Below are 27371 nucleotides of genomic sequence, written 5' to 3'. Positions count from 1 at the left end.
CGTATTTACTCGAATAAGCGCCGCCCCCGAATAAGCGCCGCCCTCGAATAAGCGCCGCATTTGGGACCAAGAAGTTAATAAGCGCCGCCCCCGAATAAGCGCCGCAGTCACGATGAGGAATTCCGTGTAACTAAAAATAGCACAACAAAGCAACTCTAAAACAGCCTTGGAAATTTCTTTTCGTCAAAAGCGATGTTTCGCGGTTCAAAGTTATTATATTTTACCGCTCGTCCATTATTTTTTCCATCCAAAATTCTTACAATACGTAGTTCTGTTAACGTTGTGAAGGCCGTGAACTTTGTCGGGACAGCAAGCGCAAAAACTCTCTTCCGTAAGGGACGAATCCTGACAATCAAAAGTCCCTTCTTTTTGTTACTGTAGAAGTTTCGTCTATTTCGATTGTTTGCTGCGTCCAATTTTTAAATAAGCGCCGCCCTCAAATAAGCGCCGCCCTCGAATAAGCGCCGCACTTGAGGCGCGAAAAATTTAATAAGCGCCGCGGCGCTTATTCGAGTAAATACGGTACTGTTACTGTTACTTACTCACATACCTCATTTCTGTAAAATTGTTTGTCAACGGCTCTTATTGCTCGAATAATTTCTGGCATATGTTCATCCATCTGTGTGTAAAGAAGAACATAGCTTCTATTAACTATGGTAAGAAAAATATAATGTTGACCAGGCTTTGTGAAGTGATTAGAGTGAACAAATCAAAGGCGCTTTGTTAGCCCACTCGTGAATGAGAATACTAAATGTATTGGTGTAGAGCTATGAAATGATTCTGTCCTTTTGTGAGCGGCATGTTAGTATAGAAGTTGTTTGAAGGGAGATATGATCACGTTGGTTCCTTGTGTTTACAGCGGACGCGGGTAATCCATTCAAAAGCCTTCATTATAACTCTAATTTCTACCATAAAGTGTAAGCTTGCTTATGCGTTATGTAGTGGTAATGCGTTGGCCCTCCAGTCCAGCGGCCCGGGTTCGATTCTCAGCGGGGATGATTAATTTTTTTTTTTTTACGACAATCTATTTTACAATTATATACGACGTCTTTTTTTCTTTCTCCTTTTTTTTATGAATCTATTAGAGATGCAAATCAAGTACTATACAGTATATTATTAAAAGGCAACAAAATTCGTCAGTTTGGCGAGCTTTTTTACGATAAGTTATTTACGTATCATGACTATCGATTATCATACAATACGCTTGGAACTATAAAACATTTAGAGACTGCTAAAATTGGACTTTATTCATACAATTGTCCTGAAATCAACCTTTTAATACCCAACACAGTCGCAGTCCACAGTTCGTGCCTGGAAAATCTAATAAATTCCATCAAAACACGGAATATCAGTTCAGTGCTTCGAAGATTTTCATTTTTTCTCTAAGATTATTTCTTCTATTTGTCATGTGAAATTCTTAAGAGCTATAAATCGAGCCGTTCGAAGAAGCTTTTATAGATACAAGCTGTTAAACTTTGAACCTACGGTATCGGTCAGCGGGTAAGAACAACACAAAGAAATCTATATGCTAATTTTCAACCCAAATGATTAGTTCGCCCAAGTGGCCGAGCGGTTAGAGGTTTGGTCTTCAAAACCATAGTTGATGTTAGGAGTCGCTGGTTCAAACCTCAGAAGTGTGAAACAAAAAGTTTCCTGTTAAGGAACTTAGATTATCATTTATGTCAGGTGAGAAATATATGAATAAAAATATAATCTACTTTTTCAGGATCTGAGGGCGCTGAAGTGTCACCGAACTAAACGTTCAAAGCGCTTGAATTATCGGTTGAAATGACCCCTGCAGAAGACTTTTTGAAGTTCAACCCCCTCCCACCTGGATTTCCAGAGCCTTTTACCCCCCCCTCCCGTGAGAATTTCCAGAATCCCATCCGTCGGGGGTGTGTGGATTTTTTCTGGAACAACCCATTGCTGCCTACTTTTGCTCACGAAATAAAACCCACTTCACAAAGAGTTTGGACACATTGCGCCTTCCAACACTGAACACTGTTGTCTTCATGTGATTTCATTATTCCTTTTCACACTACTGTATATTGTATTGAAGAATTGTAAGCTTTTTAAAATGCTTATGCTAATTTCTGACAAACCCCTATTAAGCGGCCAACCTCTATTAAACAGCCAGTTGCCATTTCCCCAGATGGCCGCTTAATAGGGGTTCTACTGTAATTTTAAGAGGGCGTCCGTGTTACAGCGGATAAGGCACTTTTCGGACCTTCACCGATTTCCCTGATTTTTTCAGTGAAAGTCGACAATTATATCACAGTAACAAATATCACATTTATTTGGATCAATTCGATATTTTATATTTTTTGCGAGGCGATTTTCAAAGTCACCTCAAAACCATGCAATTCGCCATTGGAGACTCCGTAAACTTGCTATAAATGACGGTCGCTGCCAAAACTTTATTACTCAATTCAACGAGCTGATTATTTTACATATTGAAGGTTCATCTTCCCTCGATAGTCTAGAGGTTTAATAATTGAAATCTATTTAAGTCTCGTTAAGTAATGATTTTTTTAAATTGACTCCCAACAAACTCCGGAATGTGCAAAGCGTGACATGCCTGTAGTTGGAAGCCATTTTCTCGAATGTGGGACCTGATCTAGAATCGTGTCTATTGTAACTCAAAAGTACTAACACCATTATAGAAAAGTATGAAATAAAATTTGTGGGCACTCTTTACTGCGCGCCGTACAGAGCTCCACGAATTTCCCAAATATTCGCCATTTTGATCCAAAACAAAGAAAACGCTTGAGCGACCGATAAACCAATTCCAGAACCGTGAATGTTTGGAGATGTGTTAAATACTGCTAGAAGTCAGACTGTAAATGGAAAATATTTTTCTTTCGCAGTTCCAACCGTTTTAGCCGATTTCTCGGTATTTTCAACGCTCACAGCAATAAATATATCACTTTCGATCAATATGCAAATTTCGGCATAAGCCCGTGTTGTCACGGAACATCTGTATACCGCAAACAACTTGCCTAAAAACGTTTTCCAAAGCAATTATTTCCTTCTTATCTGGCCGGGCGATAAGATTCTTTACGCTTCTATGTTAAAGCTTTCTTTTTGTTTTTGGCTGTAGAGAAGCTGTTTCATTTCCCACGCTGCGATGAAACAGTGTTTGTTTTGCCGCAAGACTGACTTGTTCGTTTCAGTCTAATTCAATTAAAGCCTTATTTGTCAAACCCCTGTCGGCCCCTTTTTTTGTTTTTCTCTTTGCAAAACCTTTTAAAAAACATTGTAAGCTTCTGAGGATGTTTTTTCATACCCAAAAGGGTTTTTATTTGCTTGGCTTTTTTCGGAGGGATTTATTCGAAAAAATTACAATCCAGTCTGGTCTTGTGGAAACAAGGAAAATCCCTGATTTGCGTCGCACAAGTTTTGTTTGCATATTAGAACAGTGTTTTGTGAAAACTATCGGACTCCAATGAGGCAAAGCAAGTTCTACAATTATCTTATAAACATTAAAAGTCTTTGAAGCATTGTAGACATAAAATACAAATAATTGGGATAACACAATGTTTGTTTTTGCAAACTTACTTGTTTGTTTCAATCTAATTCAATTTTATATAAACCGACCAATTAGTGTCCGCGATTTTGTCTAATTTCGAGAAAATCCTTGCGCGTCCTTTCTGCATGAAATGGCAGCTATTGCATCCAATTGCTCTCTTCACGAAATATTACAGACTCCGTGTGGATCTAGTAGGAATGAGGAGAGCCATGTGTTGCTCTCTAAGTGAAACTCGGATATTTCAATTCAGCTTATTTGTCGAGCTGCCACTTATCGAAATGCGGCGATGTTTATACGGAAGCCGAACTAATCATGGCGAGAGCGTGACGTTACCAACGGCTGTGAAGTAGACTGAGTGCGGGCTTGACCATTACAAGGTGTGGTCGATGCTACCTTTTTTTTTTCCAAAAAAAGCGTTTACACTATCCCGCTAAATTTGAGTGAAATATATCCCCCCCGGGGGGGGGGGGGGGTACTTTAAAAAAATTTGTACGGGAAGGCTTCGCCCGAGCTCTAACCCCTGCGCTTTTATAAACGATTTTGACAGAAATCGTAAAGTCTATAGACGCCCAGTGTCTAATAGACGCCCCCCCCCCAAAAAAAAATAAAATAAAAAATAAAAAAAGTTGAATCGCCTCATAAACTAGGGAAACGCTTCACAGCGTAACATCACGCAATCTTTTTTTTTTGTTGGCTTGACTCGGATATCGAAAAGGCAAACAATGCTAACATGGTTGATCCTAATGGCGCTGAAGACATCAGCATCAAACTTTGAATGCAACTACCAACAAGGCAAGAGACGAGCAGAACGATCGCTTATTTGGCAGAGAAAAATGGCTGACCAGCACCCACCGTCGTACGACGCATTCAACCTGTGCGAGTGTGTGAAAGAACATAAACTGGACAAATTTAACGCGCCAATGCTCAAAGAAATCTTGCGCCATTTTGAGGTCCAATTCAAATTGAAAGACAAAAAGAAAGACCTGATTGAACAACTAAAGTTGTTCAAGATTGAAAAAGAATGAATATAAAGGGATAAACAAGTCACTAACCTTGCAAAGAAACATTCATTAGCACATAAGGTTAAACGAAGTAAATGTCGTTAATATTACGATCCTCTTTTCACGAAAAACAGTCTTCTGTTATTGCTCCCGCAGGGCTTTCGCCCAGAGACGAAAGCCCGAGGAGGCATTCATTGTAGAGCGTATATATAGAATGTGTACTTACAGTCCGAATATACGGTATGTATACCAGAAAAAAACCTCGATTTGCTCGAACAAGGCCGCAAGGAATCTCTGAGTAATGATAATGTTTTGCCGCAAGGGATTCCTGAGTAATGATGACGTAAAGGCAGAAACTGCCCGAAGAAGTTATGGGTATTATGATGTCACGATAACAGGGGGTAGCGGTAAATAAAAATCCCTATGTGACAAATGCATTTTGGCATTTGTCACACGTTGATTACTCCGATGTTTGGCTTACGCGTGTTCACAGATTTGTTCGAGCGGTTTCTCTGCTTTGGTTGTGTTAAGTGATATTTGATGCAGTTGTGAGTAATAAGTCGAAAGATTTCGAGCAATCGGTTTCGTGTTCTTGGCAACTTGTGTTCAAAGAGCTGGTTCAAGCGTTAAGGTTTGTTCTCGGGGGTAATTCGTTTAGCTAACAAACTGTCAGATTATTTGATCCATAAAGTGGTTTAAATAAGGATCAAAAATTGTTTTCTCGAATCTTTGAATGTGTCATATTTTGTTACCCGTGGAATTTTTAGGCTTTTTGAACTGGAAATCATTGTAAGTTTAATAATTGTGAATGTTATAAGCCCGAGATAATAATGTGTTATGTGTTATTTCCGCTAGGTGTTATTTCCGCGTGCTAGGTAATATATCCATCGACTTGAACTTGTGAATATTTTTGGGACGCAATGGTGTCACACAACAAAAAATTCCGCAGCAAAGAGATCAAACAATGTCTTGACGTACATGGCACAGTAAAAAAGAAGCCTAATTTTAAAGGCGACAAATAGACTCTACTAATCCTAGATTATTGCTGTAAAACAAATTATAAAAAGGCGGGGGCAGCTTTATAGTGAGAACTATTACTAGTCAAGGCTTGATGAGTTAATAGACAAATGTAAAAATGCGGGTTCTTTCATATTTGTAATATTCATGTTGTCGAGAAAACATATATCGTTGCAGGGCTCGCGACTCCCTTTAATTACCGATAGTAATAGAATACGAAATGCACATTTGTGTTAAATATTTATTTTCTTGTTTAGAGACACTTTAATGCCCCGCCCACTAAATTATGACAGATAAATTAATGGCCACCATCTTATTAAAGTCAAATCAATACAATGACTTCCAATTATAAAGCCCCGACTGTTGGTGTTTTTACTTTTATGTCTCGAATACTTCAGAGACTTTTGATGTTCATCAAATAACTGTTTATTACTGTTTGTTTATAAGAAAGGGCTAGAAGGGGGTAAAATAAGAAATTGGATTGGGCAAATTGTTGCTGGGAAAATGAAATTTGGGTCACTGGGACTGGGAATCACAAGTAAAAACGGACGTATACAAAACATGGACCCGGGTCCATGGACCACCCCTGTGGACCCGGTCCATGGACCACCTTGTGGACCCGGTCCATGGACCACCCCTGTGGACCACCCCTAATTTTCGAAAGAAAATCAAAGTGTAGAATGGGGACAGGGTATGAATTGACGGCAGGTACTAAAACACAAAACAACGAAATGAAACAAAACCAAATTAGCGAAACCACTGAAACGACCAAAACGAAACCGCCGAAACGGTTGAAACGAGCGAAACGAAACATATTCAACTAGGACTCCGGTTAGTCTGTTTACGGTTAGCTGGTAAATGTTTTGCTTGTTTCGGTGATTTTGTCTTGTTGTCTAGCAGAGTATTTTACTAAGCAAAAGGCAATTATGAAGGCTTTAGGTTGGGTAAAAATATTGACAATATTTGATTTAAAAAAACTGTACATTCGGCGGTTACATGCGATGTCTGAGACATGTCTAGATTTTATGCAAATTTGATCCGGTCACGTAATCAAACGTAAATATTCTTACGGCAGATTCTCTGTTTTTAAACATCGTCATTCTTTTGAAATAGATTTATAATGCTACAAAGAACTAAAACGAAATCTTCTTGTCTTTTGAGGCCGACTGTAAACAACAAAACGTACCAAAAATGAATATATTATGATTGCGTGCATGATCTATAATTTGCATAAAATACAGACATTGAATTCCCTTGGGGCCACATCGCACGTTCAAATTTTAGCGCTGTGACAGCCATGCTTTGAAAGAGCCAATCAAAAAAATTGAATTTTCTTACTAGATCAGATCTCGCCTTCCGGCTTCGTCAACCCGCGAGATGCGGGAACGAGATTACTGTTTCAGTTGTTTCGGCGGATTCGTTTTGGTGGTTTAGCTTGTTTTGGTCGTTTCGTTTCGGTGGTTTCATTTCGTTGTTTTGGGTTTTGGTACCTGCCGTCAATTGATTTTCTTTCGAAAATTAGGGGTGGTCCACAGGGGTGGTCCATGGACCGGGTCCACAGGGGTGGTCCATGGACCCGGGTCCATGTTTTGTATACGTCCAGTAAAAACCCATAGATAGAACTGGGATTTGGATTTGGAAAATACGGGAAACAATAGGCTAGGACTTTACCCTAATTCCGGAAAATCGGAATTCTCGGAAAATCCTGTTCCATTCGCCAATTTATGCTCGGGCCCAGTTTTTCCCAACCCGGAAATCGACAAAATTCGACATGGCGGTCATTCCAGCTGCTCGACACTGATCAGTGTCGTCTTGTCTTCTTGCGGCAGACAGCTTATAAACTGCGTTATTGGAACACGTGTGCTTAGCAAGCTTTGGTAAGCAGTTTGAAAATACGTGCACACCACGTATAATTGTCTTAAGCGAATGCGATAAGAGCACATCTTGTGCATCCAAATGTTTCCGTAGATGTCATAAAAGCAGACGTATGTGTTTCCAGTGTAAACTTTTCGCATTCTTTACGTTTAAAAAAGCGTGGAGCTACGTTTTTGAGCTAAGTGAAAGGATAGATGGCTTCAGAATTTATCAAGAGGGAGTAATATCTTCAGTTTTCTTTACTGTTTGCGGGAAGGAATCTAGTCACCTCGCCACCAGGAAGACTCGCCACTAACCAACTCGCCACCAAGCAAAGATAGCCGAAGACGCCTCGCGTATTATGGAGGAGTAATTATCCGTTCTAAGCCGCACGCGAAAGCCATTTTAGGCTGAGTACCCTCGTTCTTGCTTAGAAAAGGAGGTTTACGCTTTTTATTTGTTTGTTTTCGCACAGGCGGCCCAAGCGCACGATGTGAATTATTCATAAAGTTTTAGCGAACGTGACCCTTGCCTTTGAGCGGTGTTGTGTTACAAAGATGCGAATTATAAGGGTTTGTATGGGACCTCAACGATTTTCTTTCAAAAGGAATAATATGTAATGTTTCGCTTATAAAATCGACTAACCTTATTGCCTTGTTGTATACTTTGTTGTTTGTCCGCTTTTCAGGCCATTTTAAAGCGTTTTCGGTGAGTTAATGCTGGCTGGTGGTGTTCCACTATAAGAGCCAACTATCTACGACTAATTCACGTTTGTCGAATTACGAAAGTAAGTTTCGTCGTAGATAGCTGAGTTCCCTCGACTAGTTTTGAAATTGCGTTCGCTAGAAGTTTCAATTCTCCTCGATCGACCATCAGATGCTTAACTTATATAATCGTCACTAAAACAGCTACTTCACTTCGACTTCTTTACTTAATTTATTTCTTAGTCAATCTTTGGTGGCGAGGCGTCTTCGGCTTGGTGGCGAGTTGGTTAGTGGCGAGTCTCCCTGGTGGCGAGGTGGCCGTAATTCTGCGGGAATGGAACTAGCCTGGCCGATTCAAGTGGAAAATACCGTTCCATTTGACAGATGAAAATTTCGAAAATTCAAACCGAAAATTTTGGTCCAATGGATCGCGCCCACTGTTTCATCGCAGCGTGGGAAATGAAAACAGCTTCTCTACAGCCACAAACAAAAAGAAAGCTTCTACATAGAAGCCTAAAGAATCTTATCGCCCGGCCAGGTAAGAAGGAAATAATTGCTTTGGAAAACGTTTTTTAGGCAAATTGTTGCGGTATACAGATGTTCCGTGACAACACGGCCTTATGCCGAAATTTGCATATTGATCGAAGTGATATATTTATTGCTGTGAGCGTTGAAAATACCGAGAAATCGGCTAAAACGGTTGGAACTGCGAAAGAAAAATATTTTCCATTTACAGTCTGACTTCTAGCAGTATTTAACACATCACCAAACATTCACGGTTCTGGAATTGGTTTATCGGTCGCTCAAGCGTTTTCTTTGTTTTGGATCAAAATGGCGAATATTTGGGAAATTCGTGGAGCTCTGTACGGCGCGCAGTAAAGAGTGCCCACAAATTTTATTTCATACTTTTCTATAATGGTGTTAGTACTTTTGAGTTACAATAGACACGATTCTAGATCAGGTCCCACATTCGAGAAAATGGCTTCCAACTACAGGCATGTCACGCTTTGCACATTCCGGAGTTTGTTGGGAGTCAATTTAAAAAAATTATAACTTAACGAGACTTAAATAGATTTCAATTATTAAACCTCTAGACTATCGAGGGAAGATGAAATTTCAATATGTAAAATAATCAGCTCGTTGAATTGAGTAATAAAGTTTTGGCAGCGACCGTCATTTATAGCAAGTTTATGGAGTCTCCAATGGCGAATTGCATAGTTTTGAGGTGACTTTGAAAATCGCCTCGCAAAAAATATAAAATATCGAATTGATCCAAATAAATGTGATATTTGTTACTGTGATATAATTGTCGACTTTCACTGAAAAAATCAGGGAAATCGGTGAAGGTCCGAAAAGTGCCTTATCCGCTGTAACACGGACGCCCTCTTAAAAGTTATGCTTTATTGTCAAAAGGGTCTAAACAATAAAACTACGGGAACTCGCCACTCAAAATCCTCAATTTCACAAGTGCAGGTAGAAATGTTGATTTCTCTCTAATACTCATCGCCATTAAAACAGCAATCTCCTGCCTTACTGCATTCAAATACTATGTGCTGACCCAACAAACACTCGCCATCAACACACTGAAAAAAACAGCCAGTAAATTACTGTTTTCCTGAGGAATAACAGGGTGTTCATTAGGCATCGGAGATCGGAGAATTCTCCGGCTAAATTTTAAAGGCCTGATAACTATTTTTTTATAAAGATACATGTGGAACCTTAAAAAATCATTCTCCGCTTACTTTACACTATTCTCCTGCTATTGCACTTCTTAATGAAAACCCTGGAATAATACTGATCCGAAATACATGTAATAATAGCTAAGAGCCAGCCACCAACAAAGTTCATCCACTGTTATTAATGGTCCTGCTTATTTCTTTCTAGGTTAATTCCAGCACTTACAGTGCATAAAGTCATGTTCAGGAAAAATCTATCAATGACCCATTCACACAATAAAACATTCATTATTAAAGGCAAATTAAGACTGTGACATTACTGATATCAGCTATGAGCTACATTTAGTTATGCTTAAAAAATTATTACGCTCCCCATGTGACGTGTTTTAGTTAACAACACATGCAAAGAAGGTTTTTGTTCCATGTCACATCACCTTACAGTACACTTAATAAAGAAAATAAGTATTAAATATCAAATAACTACTAGGTGCCAGATGAACTCTCATTAATGTTGGCAATACTTCTGTAAGATGTCAAGTTTAACTTCATTTTTGAACATTTCGAGGGGGAGGTATCTGATGTTTTCATCCAAAACATTACAAACTTTTACAACAGCAAAGCGAATGTTGAATTTACCATAGTTTGTTTTGACAGAGTTAATATAATAAGTTGATCTGGGTGCAATCCTAGTTTTGTACTGGTAAATTGATGAAACAGAATGGAAGAAGTTATCAAAGGAAGATGGAAGAAGGTTCTTATGATACTGATACAAAAAAAAGTGCATTATGCAGGCTTACAAGGTCACCAATTTTAGAATCTCTAGTTCCTTAAAGAGAGGCTCTGAGTGTTCATCTGTTTTGAAAAAAGTTATTATACGCATTGCTCTCTTCTGAAGAATTATTAAAGGTTTGATCGAAGAACTATAAGTATTGCCACAGAGTAATAAGCCATATGTTAACTAGGGATAGATAAACTTGTGAATAGAATAATTGTTTCAATATATTTTTCTTTACATAATATCTAAAATTGGATAGCACTCCAATCATGACATACACCCACACACTATTCCAATCATGACACATCAGCTCAACAATTTTTTAGCAAATACTTGTTCTAAAATTAAACAACAGCTATTTCCAGATCTGGTTTAAGTCTGAAATTGCGAGTCAGTTGGATCTAGAGATAAATTCACACACAGAAGTAAAAAGAACTATCAATTATCTTAGAATTCCTCACTAAAGATAAAAATCCAGTGCATTGAATAAGTACTGGTATTACTGGGTTACAAATAAGGAGGACATTCTCTATCCATACAAACTGGAAACTAGGAATATACTAAAGCATCCACAATTATCATACCAGAACAAAAGAATATAATTTGGTATGTAAAGAAACCACAAGGAAGGGTCTGAATGGGGTTTAGTGTTTAGTGTTATATTCCCATAATTCTTTGAGTTTGCTATTACATTGGCCAATTTTTAATATTTACTGTTTCCGGAGAAAATACAGTCAAAATTGAGTACCTTATTATTACTTATTTTCGCGGGACTTAATTTTCACGATTTTCGCGGTTTTAAAAAAATCGCGAAATTAAAGACCCTGGAAAATTTATTTCAAACATTTTCTATTGTATTTTTTATGCTAATTAGGTATTTTTGGCTAAGGCCCTGTTTATACGTCGAGTTTAATTCAGACGAATTTAATTCAAATTAAATTCGTCGATTAGTCGACGTTAATTGCCACCTGATTTAGACGTCGAATTTAATTAAACCGAATTTAATCTTTCACCCGAGTCTTCAGCACTTCCCGCAAAAACTAACGGGAGATCGCGAAATTTTCGGGGCCCGCATATTTAACCAAAACGGCCTGGCAAGGTTTACGAAGGCATTATTGCTGGAGAAAATATCCAGAGAAAGACAGTGGAGAAGGCAGCTGCGACGTCGACTGTTAACACTGGTAGCGATGAAGAAAAGGTTTTCTTGCGCGAGTTTGTTTATCGATTTGTCTGCTGTTACAATTAGGCGAAAATAAAGATTTTTGGCGTCACCGGAGTTGTTGTGGCAGTATCAGAAATACATGATGGTGGGAATTGGTCTGGGCGACATATGATGAAGTAAGATTCAAGAAAGCGTTTCGAGTGTCAAGAAAAACGTTCAACTTTATTTAAAGAGCATTCGACCAGACATTGTGAAAAAAACCGTGACAGAAACTCCCCCAGGATCACACTGCAAACAGTAACAGACACTTTTGTTTGCCTCCCATCCCACCGTTTCTTCGTTTTCTTTAGCAATCGAACATTCCAACCGAACACACACACTTCTCCTACAGCCATGCATGATTATTCTATGGTCCTGTTGCAATTTACGCAAGCGGACAGCATTTTTTTCCTCCACAACCGACGACATAGTTCAATCGATAGTTCAACAACGTGCGAAAAACGCGAGAAGATGCCTGTGCGCATGCGACACAAACGAAACTTTCCACAAATTTACCACAGGCTCAATGGGATACATTATGATAATGTATGCATTTAATTCGATGCGTCTGTTGTGCGACGTCTAAACTGAAGACGCGCTATCGATATTTTATTCGTCCTACCGAGACGAATACAACGTCTTGGACGAATTTAATTTACCAGACGAATCAAATTTGATTTATACGTCGCATAATCGACGAATTTAATTGCTAAATGGTCCTTGAATTGTTTTCGTCTCAATTAAATTCGACGATTGTGCGACGTATAAACAGGGCCTAAATCGCGAAAATTAAGTGCCGCGAAATATGCCCGTTCCATTTTCGCGAATTAAGTTCCCGCGAAATAAGTAACAATAAGGTATTGTAAATTCTTAACTGTCCAGGTGTGGTTTAGCAAGTGATGACGCAATGAGGGAAATTCAGCTCACACACTCTGTGATCAGCAACGCGATTGTCTGTTTCTCCAGTGACTAGTACTTGGAAGTTTGTTTACTTTGTTGGCGCCGTGCCTTTCAAAGAACTGAAAGAAGACAGTGGTCAAATATAACCACCGTTTATATTTTAACTGCTTGAAGTTTCTTGTTTACAAAACTTTCATTTGAAGCAAAAAAAGAGTAAAATATTAAACAGAAATTGAAATTTGAAATTATAACAGCCACGAGAAAAATGAGAAGAGCAGGCAGGTTTACGTTTGAAGAAGAAAAGTTATTTTATAATCACAAATACGAATGCGTAAATTCGAAAACCTCTTCGCGCGAACACGTGGCACTGAAAACTATAGCATACGCTGTAATATAAACCTAAAAACGCAAGCAAAACGTGCAAAATCAAGTTAAATCAGCCTGTTATCAGCTTGAAAAAGAAAACTCACCGTCGCTTCAATTCTGTCCTCGATAAAGCTGAGTGAAGGTGAATCAGCTGATACTGAACACGCCTCGAAGGACTTTGATGAGAAGGTCTGTATCAACTGGTATCTGTCGCTTTCCGTCTCTGAAAGAGAGCAAAACTTTAAGGGTAAAAAATGCCATAAACTCCTATAAATTTTCTTGCTGACAGAATAAAAAAGACTAGCAGAACGCGAACAAAACAACCTGGAAAGAGCTGGTTTCTTTGCAAAGCTTTCCATGGCGAGCTTTCTGCTGAATCACGAGCGCGCACTAACATACTCGCTGTGCGTAATTTCTAGATCTATATGGACAAAATTTAGCTCACTAGCCACATTATAACCACCAGAAATTAAAAATTAAGCCAACATAAAGTAAAAGACGGATTGTAACTTGACAAAATTACCTTGTAGCACGAGACAGCAGATCAAAATAAGCGCGCCTCCAGGGCGCGCTTCTTTAAGCTTTGGGCATGCTCGGTCCAGTCTACCGCAGTTGAACTAGGGTAAGTACGTAGTGTAGTCATCATATAGTGGTCCGGGTTTGACTAAATTCTATTTAACAATTAGACTACGAGCCCAAGTTTTCTATGAGTAATTAGCATAACCACACTGACCTACTATTGGTAATCGCGCAATCTGATTGGCTACACAGGTGCCTACTATTGATCCGTAGAAGGCTCTCGGAGTGCGCGCTTAGTCTTCGCTGAATTTTATCAATCAAAACATTCAATAAATCAACTCTAGCTATATTTTGTGTTTAATAGATCGGTCAGTGGGTTATGCTAACACAATTAGACGGCTCGCTCTCGGTTTCTACCGGCTTTTGATAGTTGGCTCGGGGCTTCGCCCCTCGCCAACTATCAGCCGGTAGAAACCTCGAGCTTGCCGTCTAATTGTTAATTATAGTTCACCACTAATTTTTCTCCGATTCTGATTGGTTTAAATCGAGCACGTGACGCGATAGTGCCCGTCCGCCGGAGGGCACTATCAGCCCATAGTGCCCGCCCGTGACTGTTTTTTGTAAACAAGCTGCCTGCAGACAAAAAAAACCAACCAAATTCACTGCATTTAGTGGGTTTCGCGTCTGGTTTTGTTTCGTTTGTTAAATTTCGGCTTTCAATTGACTTTTTTTATCCTCAAAAGTAAAAATAATTCACGATGCTTGTTTTTGTATGTGCGCGCGGAAGAAAATTTAGTGGTGAACAATAAAGACAATAGAGTGTTTCTGTCTCGGAACTATCGGTCTGATAGTTGCCCCTTGGAAATTTGATGTTCTTAAAACTAGCATATTTGCCCTCGAAGCTTCGCTTCTCGGGCTAATATTTGTTTTAAGAACATCAAACTTCCGCGGGGCAACTATCAGCCGATAGTTCCTCGACAGAAACACTCTATTGTTAAAATAGTCAACGAGGCGCAGCCGAGTTGACTATCGCTCATAGAAAACGAGCGCGAGTAGTCTAATTGTTTTAGTAGAAACTCTAAAGGATTGCAGTCCAAAACCTACAATATTGTGCACTTTGAAGACAAAAATCAAGAAAATTTACCGCTTAAAGAGCTACTAGGCTTTTATAGATTGTGCTAGCATAATTTTTGGCATAATTGGAGCTAAAAAGCATAATTTGTGAAACGAGCACTGCCACGGCATAATTATCAATTTTTAGCACTTTTTGGAGCATAAATTCATAAAATGTAGTAAATATGGTGTACTTTCTACAGAAATAGACGTCGCACAACAGACGCATCGAATTAAATGCATACATTATCATAATGTATCCCATTGAGCCTGTGGTAAATTTGTGGAAAGTTTCGTTTGTGTCGCATGCGCACAGGCATCTTCTCGCGTTTTTCGCACGTTGTTGAACTATCGATTGAACTATGTCGTCGGTTGTGGAGGAAAAAAATGCTGTCCGCTTGCGTAAATTGCAACAGGACCATAGAATAATCATGCATGGCTGTAGGAGAAGTGTGTGTGTTCGGTTGGAATGTTCGATTGCTAAAGAAAACGAAGAAACGGTGGGATGGGAGGCAAACAAAAGTGTCTGTTACTGTTTGCAGTGTGATCCTGGGGGAGTTTCTGTCACGGTATTTTTCACAATGTCTGGTCGAAATAAAGTTGAACGTTTTTCTTGACACTCGAAACGCTTTCTTGAATCTTACTTCATCATATGTCGCCCAGACCAATTCCCACCATCATGTATTTCTGATACTGCCACAACAACTTCGGTGACGCCAAAAATCTTTATTTTCGCCTAATTGTAACAGCAGACAAATCGATAAACAAACTCGCGCAAGAAAACCTTTTCTTCGTCGCTACCAGTGTCAACAGTCGACGTCGCAGCTGCCTTCTCCACTGTCTTTCTCTGGATATTTTCTCCAGCAATAATGCCTTCGTAAACCTTGCCAGGCCGTTTTGGTTAAATATGCGGGCCCCGAAAAATTCGCGATCTCCCGTTAGTTTTTGCGGGAAGTGCTGAAGACTCGGGTGAAAGATTAAATTCGGTTTAATTAAATTCGACGTCTAAATCAGGTGGCAATTAACGTCGACTAATCGACGAATTTAATTTGAATTAAATTCGTCTGAATTAAACTCGACGTATAAACAGGGCCTTAGCCAAAAATACCTAATTAGCATAAAAAATACAATAGAAAATGTTTGAAATAAATTTTCCCGGGTAAATATGGTGTACTTTCTACAGAAATAAATGAAATTTAGGTAGTTTGTTCTTGCAATGCGTGTTTTAGCTATACAATTGTGATTGTTAAGTCGTTGGAGGCATTTTACAAACGGTTTAGAGATGCGAGCAGCTAATTTGGACAGCTGACGGCCGTGATAAACTGCCATAAACACAAATAAATTTACAACAACAGTTTATTTAAAAAACATCATAATTTGGTGTCGTTATTGCGCACCTCTATGTATAGAATCTACGTCATTTTGTGAGCATAATTTCGGAAATCAGAAGCATAATTTGGGAATTCTGGCATAATTTTTGCATAATTTGGCAAAATTTTGAGCACTGCTAGTAGCATAATATGCAACTTTTAGGAGCACAATCTATAAAAGCCTAAGAGCTACGCGAGCGCGCGACTGTTTTCTATCGGCGAATAGAAATCAGTGGGAGAACCAATCAGATTCGCGGATTTCTATTAGAACACAGCTGAGTTTCTACTAAATAGGGATATTAATAGAGGGGATACAGAGCCCTACGTAGCTATACACGGCTGTACATAGCTATATACGGCTATACATAGCTCTACATAGCCCTACATAGCAATACATAACCCTACATAGCCCTACATAGCCCTACATACCCGTACATAGCCCTGCATAGTCCTACATAGCCCTACATAGCCCTACATAGCCCTACATAGTCCTACATAGCCCTACATAGCCCTACATAGCCCTACATAGCCCTACATAGCCCTACATAGCCGTACATAGCCCTACATAGCCCTACATAGTCCTACATAGTCCTACATAGCCCTACATAGCCCTACATAGCCCTACATAGCCGTACATAGTCCTACATAGCCCTACATAGCAATACATAGCCATACATAGCCGTACATTAGATGGCATTTCACATTTTCCACTGAAGAAGGGGCAGTAGCCCCGAAACGTATGGAAACATTATACTACCATCAAGCGCATTTTTCATTTTAATTATCGTTTTCAATAGCCGTACATAGCCGTACATAGCCGTACATAGCCCTACATAGCCGTACATAGTCCTACATAGCCGTATGTCACGGTGAAAACTCGCCCCTTGTGATTCGAATATTAGAAAACACATCGAAACTCGGAAAATGGTAATTGTAAATATATTTAACCTTACGATGTCATCTGTTGATTTAGCCTTGACCTTATGCAAGTTTTAATTGTGATATTTAGTATATTTACTCTTTCAGATAGCAATTTCCGATCGTTATTTATCTTTCTGTAGCTTAGTTCCGCTCATAGCTAAGAATTGCAAGCTAAGCGTTATTCCTTCGGAAAATGCATAATTCCAATATATGTTCTGTTGTTTATCATGTTGAATTTTAGCGCAAGTATAATTTTGTAAGTGTTTGCTATTTTAATAGAATCTTAAGCTCAGAATCATCAATACAATCGTAAATCGGTAGGGCTATGTAGGGCTATGTAGGGCTATGTAGGGCTATGTAGGGCTATGTAGGGCTATGTAGGGCTATGTAGGGCTATGTACGGCTATGTAGGGCTATGTAGGGCTATGTACGGTTATGTACGGCTATGTAGGGTTATGTAGGGCTATGTAGGGCTATGTAGGGCTATGTACGGTTATGTAGGGCTATGTAGGGCTATGTACGGTTATGTAGGGCTATGTAGGGCTATGTAGGGCTATGTAGGGCTATGTAGGGCTATGTAGGGCTATGTACGGCTATGTAGGGCTATGTAGGGCTATGTACGGTTATGTAGGGCTATGTAGGGCTATGTAGGGCTATTTAGGGCTATGTACGGCTATGTAGGGCTATGTAGGGCTATGTACGGCTATGTACGGCTATGTAGGGCTATGTAGGGCTATGTATAGCTATGTAGGGCTATGTAGGGCTATGTAGGGCTATGTAGGGCTATGTAGGGCTATGTAGGGCTATTGTATGGCCATGTACAGCTGTTTAGTGCTGTGTATCCTCTTCTATATATTCCTTATATGGGGTTTAGTCAAACCACTATCTGTTAACTACATGACGTATCTACGGCTTATTCGAGGCTGGGCGCTTATTAAATTTTCACCATTTTAAGCAAGTAGCACGTTTATTTTGCAAGAAAACAACAATTATAATACCTAAATGTGAAGGTGTACGAAAGCTGAAATTAAACATTCATTAAAAGTTTCAGTAAAAAAGCTAAAAAAAAAATCGGTTTTCAGGATAGTCATTTAATAGTAGTTAGTCAATTTTTATCTCAACTTCAACAATAATCGAAATTCCTCTTGTGCCCTCAATTTAGAGTGGTGGGGGTGGGCGGTTTTTCGAGGCTGGCGCTTATTAACTTTTTCTACCTTCAGGGTGGGCGCTTATTCGAGGTTGGGCGCTAAATCGAATAAATACGGTATTTTTGCCAGGTACTTATCAAGTAGAGCTATTATATTGAACTTTTTATAACAGATGGGTGCATTTGCTGATTTGGTCGACGGGAATTTTTAATTAGCCTGCGTCGCAGACGTAAGCCACTGCGTAAGCGAAAGAAGAAGGAGGCCGAGCCATACAAGGCCTGAAAAGACAGAAGCATCAGTATGTTTGATGTTTGCCTTTAAAAACGAACCATTTCTTAAAGCAGTTATAATTGTATGATACTTAAAGCCAATTGTGATGATCAATGAAAGTTATCAATAACACTAGTTTTATTTGCTGCATTTTTTACTGTAGTTTATGATTATTTGCCTAGGGTATTTGACACCCCACCTTAACAAACTTAAGGTGGGGTTCTACCTGAGTTTGAATGAAATTTTAAGAGATTTAAAGAAGGGATTGAAGAAAAAAATGGAAACACCACCAAACAGTTGACCCCCTCGCAAGAGCACTCCAGGTTGTCAGCTAGGGGACTGTTTGGTGTCCGTCCACCAATTTTTAACTTCAAATTCTAAGCTTTTCTGGATTCCTTGAAACGCGGCTGAAATGGTTTTCAGTGTTTTCCAGCCCTTATACTTTGAGTCAGTACTACTATTCTTCACCAGTTGCTATTACAGTAATGTTATGAAACAAATACCTAATCATTGGTCAATAAGTTGTGATCATTTTTTTGACAATAGTAGTTACCTGATTAGGAGTTGTATACTGTTCCATTAAAGTGAAAGGGCTGGAAAATACTGAAATGCGTCAGCCACCTAAAGCGTTGGAAAAATTGGTCTTCAGGTAAAAACCCCGCCTTTATTAACTATTGCGAAAAGGCTGCACTTTGCTAAGTGTTACAAATTTATATTTTCTAGACGTCTAGTTCAAAAATATATTCGAAATATATTTTTATAACTTGAGACCATTATGTCATTAAGTAATAATGCAATCTTGAAAACATTCCAGATTTTCATTATTAAATAGAAACACGAAAAATTCAAATTTGGGAAAACAAGCCTGTCAAAATGACGTTGCCATGGTGATTTCAAGTTACTGGCACAATAACTAATCCTACCAAATTATTTCGAGATAAATTTTAGATAAACGCGCAAAGTTTGGCAGCGTTTGGTTGAATCTTGAAAAAAGTATAAGCGTCCAAAGCCGCGGGCCTCCCCTCCCCCCGGCCTGAATAGGTTTAAGTGACTGTTTTTCCAGTGATTTTTACTGTACTGTACCCTGCCTTTCAAGTCAAAACAGATAGCTAATTATTTAGCGCCCGATTTTAAGCTTCTCGAGCTTCTTGTTTTATAAGCTGCAGATAGTTTGCTCGGGGGGGGGGGGGGGGGCTCCCAGATTATAGGGAGGGGGATGCTCGTCGGAAATTTTGAAAGGAACCCCTAAAAGAGACCAATCTGGGCGTGGCTCAAGCTATGTTAGATGGCTTAAAGATACAAAAATTTTAAAAAGAGAATTTGTATTTGTGTATTTCTTCGTGTGTAACCCTAAACGATACCATTATGGCTAAAAATATTAGCGTTTTGCCTGGAACACCCAAAGCGAAACCAAAAAATCCGAAATTTAAGCCCCTAAGCGAGACGACGAGTATCCCCATCATTTTCAAAAACGAGTCAGAAACCTCAAATCATTTCTTTTATAACTGTTCCCACACTAGACAATTCTGGACATATTTTGCATCATACTGGCACCTACTATCAAAACAGAAAATCCACCTCTCCCTAAAAGATGTTTTATTTGGAATATTTACGGGAAAATGCCCTTTACTTGATCTATTAAATTACTTCATAATTCTTGGAAAATTGTTCTTGTGGGACTGCAGAAGAAGTCAAACCCTTCCTAAAATTGAGGGGTTTAAAGCCAAAATTAAAATTAAGTATGAAATAGAAAGTAAAATCACAAAAAAAGAATATTTTAATAAAAAATGGATAATTAAACCTATATAATAAATATGTATTATTGTTATTATTTCAAATGTTACTATCCTTAAGGCTATCTTTGTGTGTGTAATAACTTGAGAATTGTAATAGTGAATTGTAATTATCATATTTATTAATTAACTTTATTATTATTATTATTTTTTTTTTCATTATAATTTTTTTTTCTTTTTTCCTATTCCTAAATTGTATGTAACTTTACTGTGTAATTAATGTTCTTTTTGTAATTGCAATAAAATAAATAAATAAATAAATAAATAAATAAATGACTTGGAATAAAACTGCTCCTTATTGCCCCTCCTGGGCAGACCTCATGGGCAGCTAGCTGTTTTAACAAGATTGTGTCAGCAACCTATAAAACATTGCACGCGACGTTAAGTCTGCATCAGTAAAATCATCATCAGTGAAGTCATTTGTATCACTGTCTGTTTCTAAATTAGGGTTTCAAGTATTACAAACTTCAATAGCTTCTTTTGTGAAATTTTTTTTTACAAAAAGTAATTTAAGCCATTTGACATCCATTTTCCCCATTTTTGATATGGCATCTTTATTTAGGAAATGAGATTCAACTCTTTTATCTTTATTTGAACATGAACACGGAACTTGCAACAGCTAGAGAAAAAACTCTTTGAAAACTTTTCTCTCACACTTAATTCGTTATTTTGATTTTCCTAAGCGAAGGAATAGTTCCAACGCTGTGGCATGCCATTTACGATATTAAAACCAAAAAGTTTCGGAACTCTGTAGGTTTTAATATTTCGGCTTTTAGTGTTCATGTAAGTAACGGATATGAAGACTGCAGAAACAACGATTCGAATGAACTGCCGAGTGAACAGCCAAACATGTGCATAAGCACGTAAAAGGTCTGAACAAACAGACTGAGCAGACGAAAGTCGAAAGTGCAGAAAACCATCCATGAGACTGACTGACTAGAGGGTTTACTGACTAGATGGTAAAGAAAAAAGTCCTAATAGTTATGTTTGTGCAAGTAACCGACGCAATGAGTGGCTATGGTGGTTTGCTAAGTAGTGATCTGTTGTCCCTATTAAAATTTACGCTTAGGTAAATTACCATTGTAAGTTAAATTGAAGAAATTATAATAGTGAGCTCACTAATAAGTTTTCCTTGGATCGGAGTAGATTGTCATGAAAGCTCAGAAAGTCTGCCATTCTCGCCAGGGGCACAGTGACAGACCCCTTAGAGAGATAATTAAAGATACCAAAATTCTAAAAAGAGAATTTGTATTTGTATATTTCTTCGTGTGTAACCCTAAACGATACCATTATGGCTAGCTGTTTTAACAAGATTGTGTCAACAACCTATAAAACATTGCACGCGACGTTGAGTCTGCATCAGTAAAATCATCATCAGTGAAGTCATCCTCAGTATTTGTGTCACTGTCTGTTTCTAAATTAGGGTTTCAAGAAAAAGTAATTTAAGCCGTTTGACATCCCTTTTCCCCATTTTTGATATGGCATCTTTATTTAGGAAATAAAATTCAACTCTTTTATCTTTATTTGAACATGAACACGGAACTTGCAACAGCTAGAGAAAAAACTCTTTGAAAACTTTTTTTCTCACACTCAATTCGGCGCTTTTTTGATTTGGTTCTATTTTCTCTTTGCCTTCTCTTTTCGAATGCAGATCCTCCTTTGCCAACTGGGTATAACCTCTTGTTTTTATCTTCAAGGGTTCGCATTGTTGTTAAGCTTTCCAGTATTTTTGTTTCGAGGCTTGCGAGAAACCCAAAACATTTCAAATTTATGGGAACATTCTTGACCAGATTTTAAGTTTTTAAGATTTAAGTTTTTTTAATTGCCAGCTTTTGCAAATGCACAGAATTTCTTAATTTCTGAACTTTTTCCATAAAGTTTTGCAGTTGTGCAATTCTATATTTTACACCCTTGAGGTCTGTTGGCTTCATACTAATTAACAATTAGACGGCGAGCTTGAGGTTTCTATCGGCTGATATCAAAGTCGATAGAAACCGAGAGCAAGCCGTCTAATTGTTTTAGCATAACCAAGCTGCCGATCTATTAAGCACAAAATATAGCTAAAGTTGATTTTTTGAATGTTTTGTTGATAAAATTACGCAAAAAAAAAAACTGAGCGCGTGCACCGAGCCGTCTTACGATCGATAGAAGGCACCTAGGGTTTCCCACAAGTTGCTCGGCAACTTTTTGGCAACTTATCAGGCCGGATTCGAGCAACTTTTTCCCCTTCGAGCAACTTTTTTCCTCTCGAGCAACTTGTTGCATTTTGGGCAATTTCCAGATCGAAGATCTCCGAAGGTTATCCGAATGTTGTTCAAAGGCAATACGAACGTTTCCGAAGATTAACGAAGTTTGCCGAAGAATTCCGAGGAACATCTGAATAACAGTTAAACAAATTGTTACTGATTTAACAAATTTTCCCTGAAGATGTTATTTAGATACTTCTTTTGCTGTAAATACTTGTTATTTAACAAATTTTCCTCGTAATATGTTATTAAGATACTTCTTTTGCCGTGTAATTGCATAAAACTGCTAAGAAATCTAACCCTCAAAGGGAAATAAGCATATATTTAAAGAAATTCTCCTGACTAGAAGCAGCGTTTTGGATTTTTTGGAGCAACTTTCGAGCAACTTTTGTTATCAGAAGCAACTTTTTTGGATTTTTGGCGCAACTTTTGAGCAACGTTTTGAGAAATTATGGGCAACTTTTTGGGAAATCTGGAGCACTTGTGGAAAGCCCTAAAGGCACCTGTGTAGCCAATCAGATTGCGCGATTTGCAATAGACGGCAGCTGGGTTATGCTAATATCTTGTGGCAACGCGATGAGTTGCCAATGGAACAAAGTGCGTGGACCGTTGCCCAGAACTGTGGCTCAAAGAGTACTAGTCCAGCTGGAGATTACATACAATCATTTCTGATTCCACACAAGAATGCACAGTTCAGGGGCGGATCCAGGATTTTTCAAAGGGGGGTGGCTGTTTACCAAGATTTTTTTTTACTATCTTGTTTAAGCTCCAGTTTTTTATGGGGTGGGGGATGGGGTATCAGGCCTTTAGACAGGTTTTTGAAAGTGGGAAATCGAATATTTCGGGCCTGAGACCATTTCATGGGGCCGTAGGCTCCTTTCCCCTAGGGGGGTATGGGGGCATGCCCCCTCGAAATCTTGAAAAATTGAAGCCTGTAAGACGTGATTTCCCATTCTGAGCAGCTTTAAACAATTTCAATTAAGTTATTAAACCGTTGTTTCTCCTTGATAATTTGGCAAAATTATTCTTTCCTCAACTTACCTTGAATTATAATTTGGGACAGAAACTCTAGTTCTTATGAACAGTGATTGAAATTTAAAGTTGACAAGCCACGAACTTACACGAAAGAACAGATATGCGTGTTTTGCTCCCCACGTGCGTGGAATTTTAAGCTCTTGGCAAAGTGGCCAAGGGACATTTTGGTAAGTCAATGTTTTTAGAACAGCGGTTGCTGCGAAGAAAACGGTAAGAAAACTCGCGTAAAAGATTAATATGAAGAAGAAAATCATGCCAGCAAGGCTAAAACAACTCTTGAAAGGTAAAATGTTTTAAAATTATACACAAATGTTTTGTTACATTAAACACAGAAGTTCGTAAAACAGGATGTCGAAAATCTCCTATGTTGGAAAAGTGGCCGTCCTTAACTTTGAACAGCCGCCTGGCTAAGGAAGGTGGATGTTAACAAATATGTCAAATTTACTTTAGCTAAACATATTACCCAGTAACACTTTTTTCACCTTACCCAGTTTCATTGTCCTTATTTTCTATTTTAATGTGTTTATTTTAATTTTTCTGGTGGATCAAGGGGGTGGCTAGCCACCCAATCCACCCCCCTGGATCCGCCCCTGCAGTTTTTCTTCAACACAGAACAACTACGCCAGTTTGTTCCGGCACCAGATTCAAAGAAGAAAGACATACCAGGATCTGCATACTTTAAGAAAATAAATACGTTTATGGAAGAACATGTACAGGTGGGAGAGCTCTACTGTTCCAAGGCCAATGCCAGATCACGAAGCTCTACCAGAATTGTGTTACTTGCCCTTTGAAAAGACCCCTACTGTTACTTTAAGTGCTTCGCAAAGGGATGTCGATGATTCCGTATTAGCCAAGAGCGCAAATTAAAAAGAAATCTGAAGATGGGACACTTGCATTGGATGACGCAGAGTCTATTGGATTGTTTTCAAAAACATTTGCTGTGGAGGAATGTCTAACAAGAAAGTACCTGGAACATCTTGAATACAATACATACAATTGAAAAAAGAAAAGCGGTCTGAAAAAAGAAAGCAAAAAAACAAAAAAAACAAGAGGAAGTTATGAAAACCTATGACGACTTTGATTGGGTACAATTGTTCCACAAGTTTGGGACGCCAGATGCTCTGTCTCCTCCTCCGCAGAAGTTCCGAACAGAGGTTCCCCGTGGGGCGTTCGTTGTAAAAATCCGCTAGGCAAGGTGAGTGCAGGCTCAAATCAACGAGGTCCCGTACAGCGGACGCTCCCCGCCGTGCGTGAAAGCCCACACGTGTTTGTTAGCCTGCGAGCAGGCTCTCTATCGGGGGCAAAGTGAATATTGAACTCTTCGAGCGCCGAAGGCGCGATCGCGCGAGTGCCGAAGGCGCGAGTTGGCGAGCGATGCGAACCGCTGAGCGAGCGAAGCGAGCCCGCGACCTCTGGGGGCTCGCTTCGCCCACGCACTCGCGCCTTCGGCACTCGCGGGATCGCGCCTTCGGCGCTCGAGGAGTTCAATAATAATATATTCACGTTTCCCCCAAATAGAGAGCCTGCTCGCAGGCTACGTGTTTGTCCGCGTGTGAAATCAGATGTTGTTTGCTGTCATATGTTCTTGTACATATCTGAGGCTTATGATGCCCTTTTGATCCCCTCCATGCCCTTAATTTCCATTAGTTTGGCTTCAATTTCTCGATACAGTTCAGAAGTCTTTACTCAATGTCCAGAACGATATTCTGATGAATATGAACCGCCAGCATGTGACACTCATAGTACATCTTGACCTCAGTGTAGCGTTCGACACGGTGGACCACAAAATCTTACTTCATCGTCTACAGTCCAGTCTTGGTGCCACAGGAACTTGAAGTGGCTTGAATCGTACCTTTCTAACCGTTTGCAAGGTGTCGTTTTTGGGGGTGTCTCCCCTCTTTCAGAGGGGTGTTCAGAAAAGGACGAGACTGATTCGCATTCTTATCACGGCTTTGAAGTTCTGTTTGATCGTCCGGTTCGTCTGGAATATCAGTTAGTATCGCTAATCAGGCTAGGGGTCCTTCATCACGGTATGGAAAGGAAGGGCAAGCTTCTGTAGAGTGTTTTCTAAAAGTAGTACGATTCAACTTTCGTACTTCAGCTGGGAGCAGTAATGGGATCTAATGGAACCACAAAAAACACTGGCCAGTTTCCCGCCTTTCTTTTCAGCTAAATATCCTATTTATACCACTTAAAAAGTTGAACAGTCTATTGATAACTTTTTGTGTATGTAGAGCTCCATGTTCATCGCTTCTAGTTTGTGTTACTACGTATATTAACTTTAATACCGACCTTGAAAGAGGGTCTGAATGAAGTTTAGTGTTTAGTGTTATTTGCCCATAATTGTACGTTATTGATTGCTGTTAAATGAGCCAATTTTTTAATGTTTACTGTTTCCGGGGAAAATACTGTGTGGCAGTTTCTCTTAAAGCGGTCCATCGCATTTCGGGTCGAAAAAAAGTTTTCCCTCAAACTTTGCCCAGTGAACTATCTTAGGTTGTAAGTAAATGCAACGACTTTAGTTTTTGGAAATACGTTAAAATAAATTTTTTAGAGCTCTCAACAGTGAAGGCTGCAAAAGGCCTAATTTTGAGCTTGGCCAGAACGAGAAATTTCATAAGTTGACGAGCTCGCCGCTCAAAAACAACCAAACGCACCAAGTTATTATTATTATTCCTAAGTTAAGTGGTCCTTCAAAGGTTGGAAACGCATGTTAATTTTGATACATTTTGATTTACGGGTCCGTGAAAATTTTAATATTAGCAACCCTTAGATCTCTTTTTGTAAACATGCAAAAGTATGGTGTCTTCGCCGGCCTTTATTTCACGAGTCCAGACCAGACCATTCTAAATTCCAACTGAATCCTACTAAACAGATGTTAGGAAGCATAGAAATATAAAAATACCTTGCACTTTTTATCTTCCTTTCCCACAGCGACTTCGAACATTTCGTGCTTATGCGAGTATTTCATGCACATTATGCAAATGAGCTTACTTACAGATTTTCTTACAGATTTTCCTAAAATTTTGTGTACAGGTAGTAAATCTACTATACTTGAATATATCAAAAAATGAATACCAAGAGTCAATCTAGATTTCGAGAAAATCAAGCTTGTTTGAGAACAAAAGAAAACGTCAATGGTTGCTATGGTAACCTTTGTGACAAAGTGACGGGTAAAAAATTAAAATTTGGTCATATTTGATCATTATGGTGTATTTTGGCAAAAATCGAACATTGGCTTCCTAGATAATTTTAATTTTCAAAACAACCACCCTTCGGCTAAGAAAACTACATCGAGCCTCCTTAAAATATTTAAAAGAAGTGTTTCGCGGTCATTAGCGTTCACAGTGTCAGTGCGTGCTGCATCTGATTAAATAAATACTTCACACGTATTGAGTCCGACTGCGTCAGGTGTTTAATTAGTGCTGGTTTTCTCTCACGAACGAGAAGCATTTCGTTTACTAAACAATCCGGTTTCCCTTGTCATTTCTTTAAAACGGAAAACATCTTTGTTATGTCAGGACTCACGACAACGTAGATTTCTTTTTAAAGTGCTTGCCAATAACTGAGGTTTTATGCTCCTCTATGCGCTAATATAGATGTTGTGTCACACTGATCACACTTAAATGGATAAACAACGCACTAATTGTTCACCAAAGCAGGCTTCTCCTCTTGTAACTTCAGCTTGTCGCCGATCTTAGCACTTGAGTAAACCGGTTGTAGCTCAGTTCCAATTTTCTCCCCAAGATCTTTCAGCTGTTTGCGTACTGCGTCAGCGGATTTCTGATCTTTGAAAGGTAGAGTAATCCGCACGGGTCTGTTTGTTTCTCGGTCAGCCTCAAAGATTTCACCACAGAATTGACAAACGTAGCAATTGTCGAGTTGATGATCGAGGTTAAGTGGGTACTTGAGCTCTCTATTGAAAACCATGCT

At 39.0% G+C, this 27371-nt stretch overlaps 1 protein-coding gene across 10 annotated transcripts in view; it reads left to right on the top strand.

The window, feature by feature from the left end:
* LOC144642836 (uncharacterized) overlaps nucleotides 1-27371 on the top strand; it is an 88533-nt gene that overhangs the window by 8721 nt on the left and 52441 nt on the right. The window lies entirely within an intron of this gene.

Source organism: Oculina patagonica, chromosome 2 (genome assembly GCF_052425735.1).
Source record: "Oculina patagonica isolate OP01 chromosome 2, crgOcupat, whole genome shotgun sequence".
In the NCBI taxonomy this organism is placed as follows: Eukaryota; Metazoa; Cnidaria; class Anthozoa; order Scleractinia; family Oculinidae; genus Oculina; species Oculina patagonica.
The sequence above is the reverse complement of the archived record's forward strand: the minus strand, read 5'-3'. Positions and strand labels throughout refer to the sequence as shown.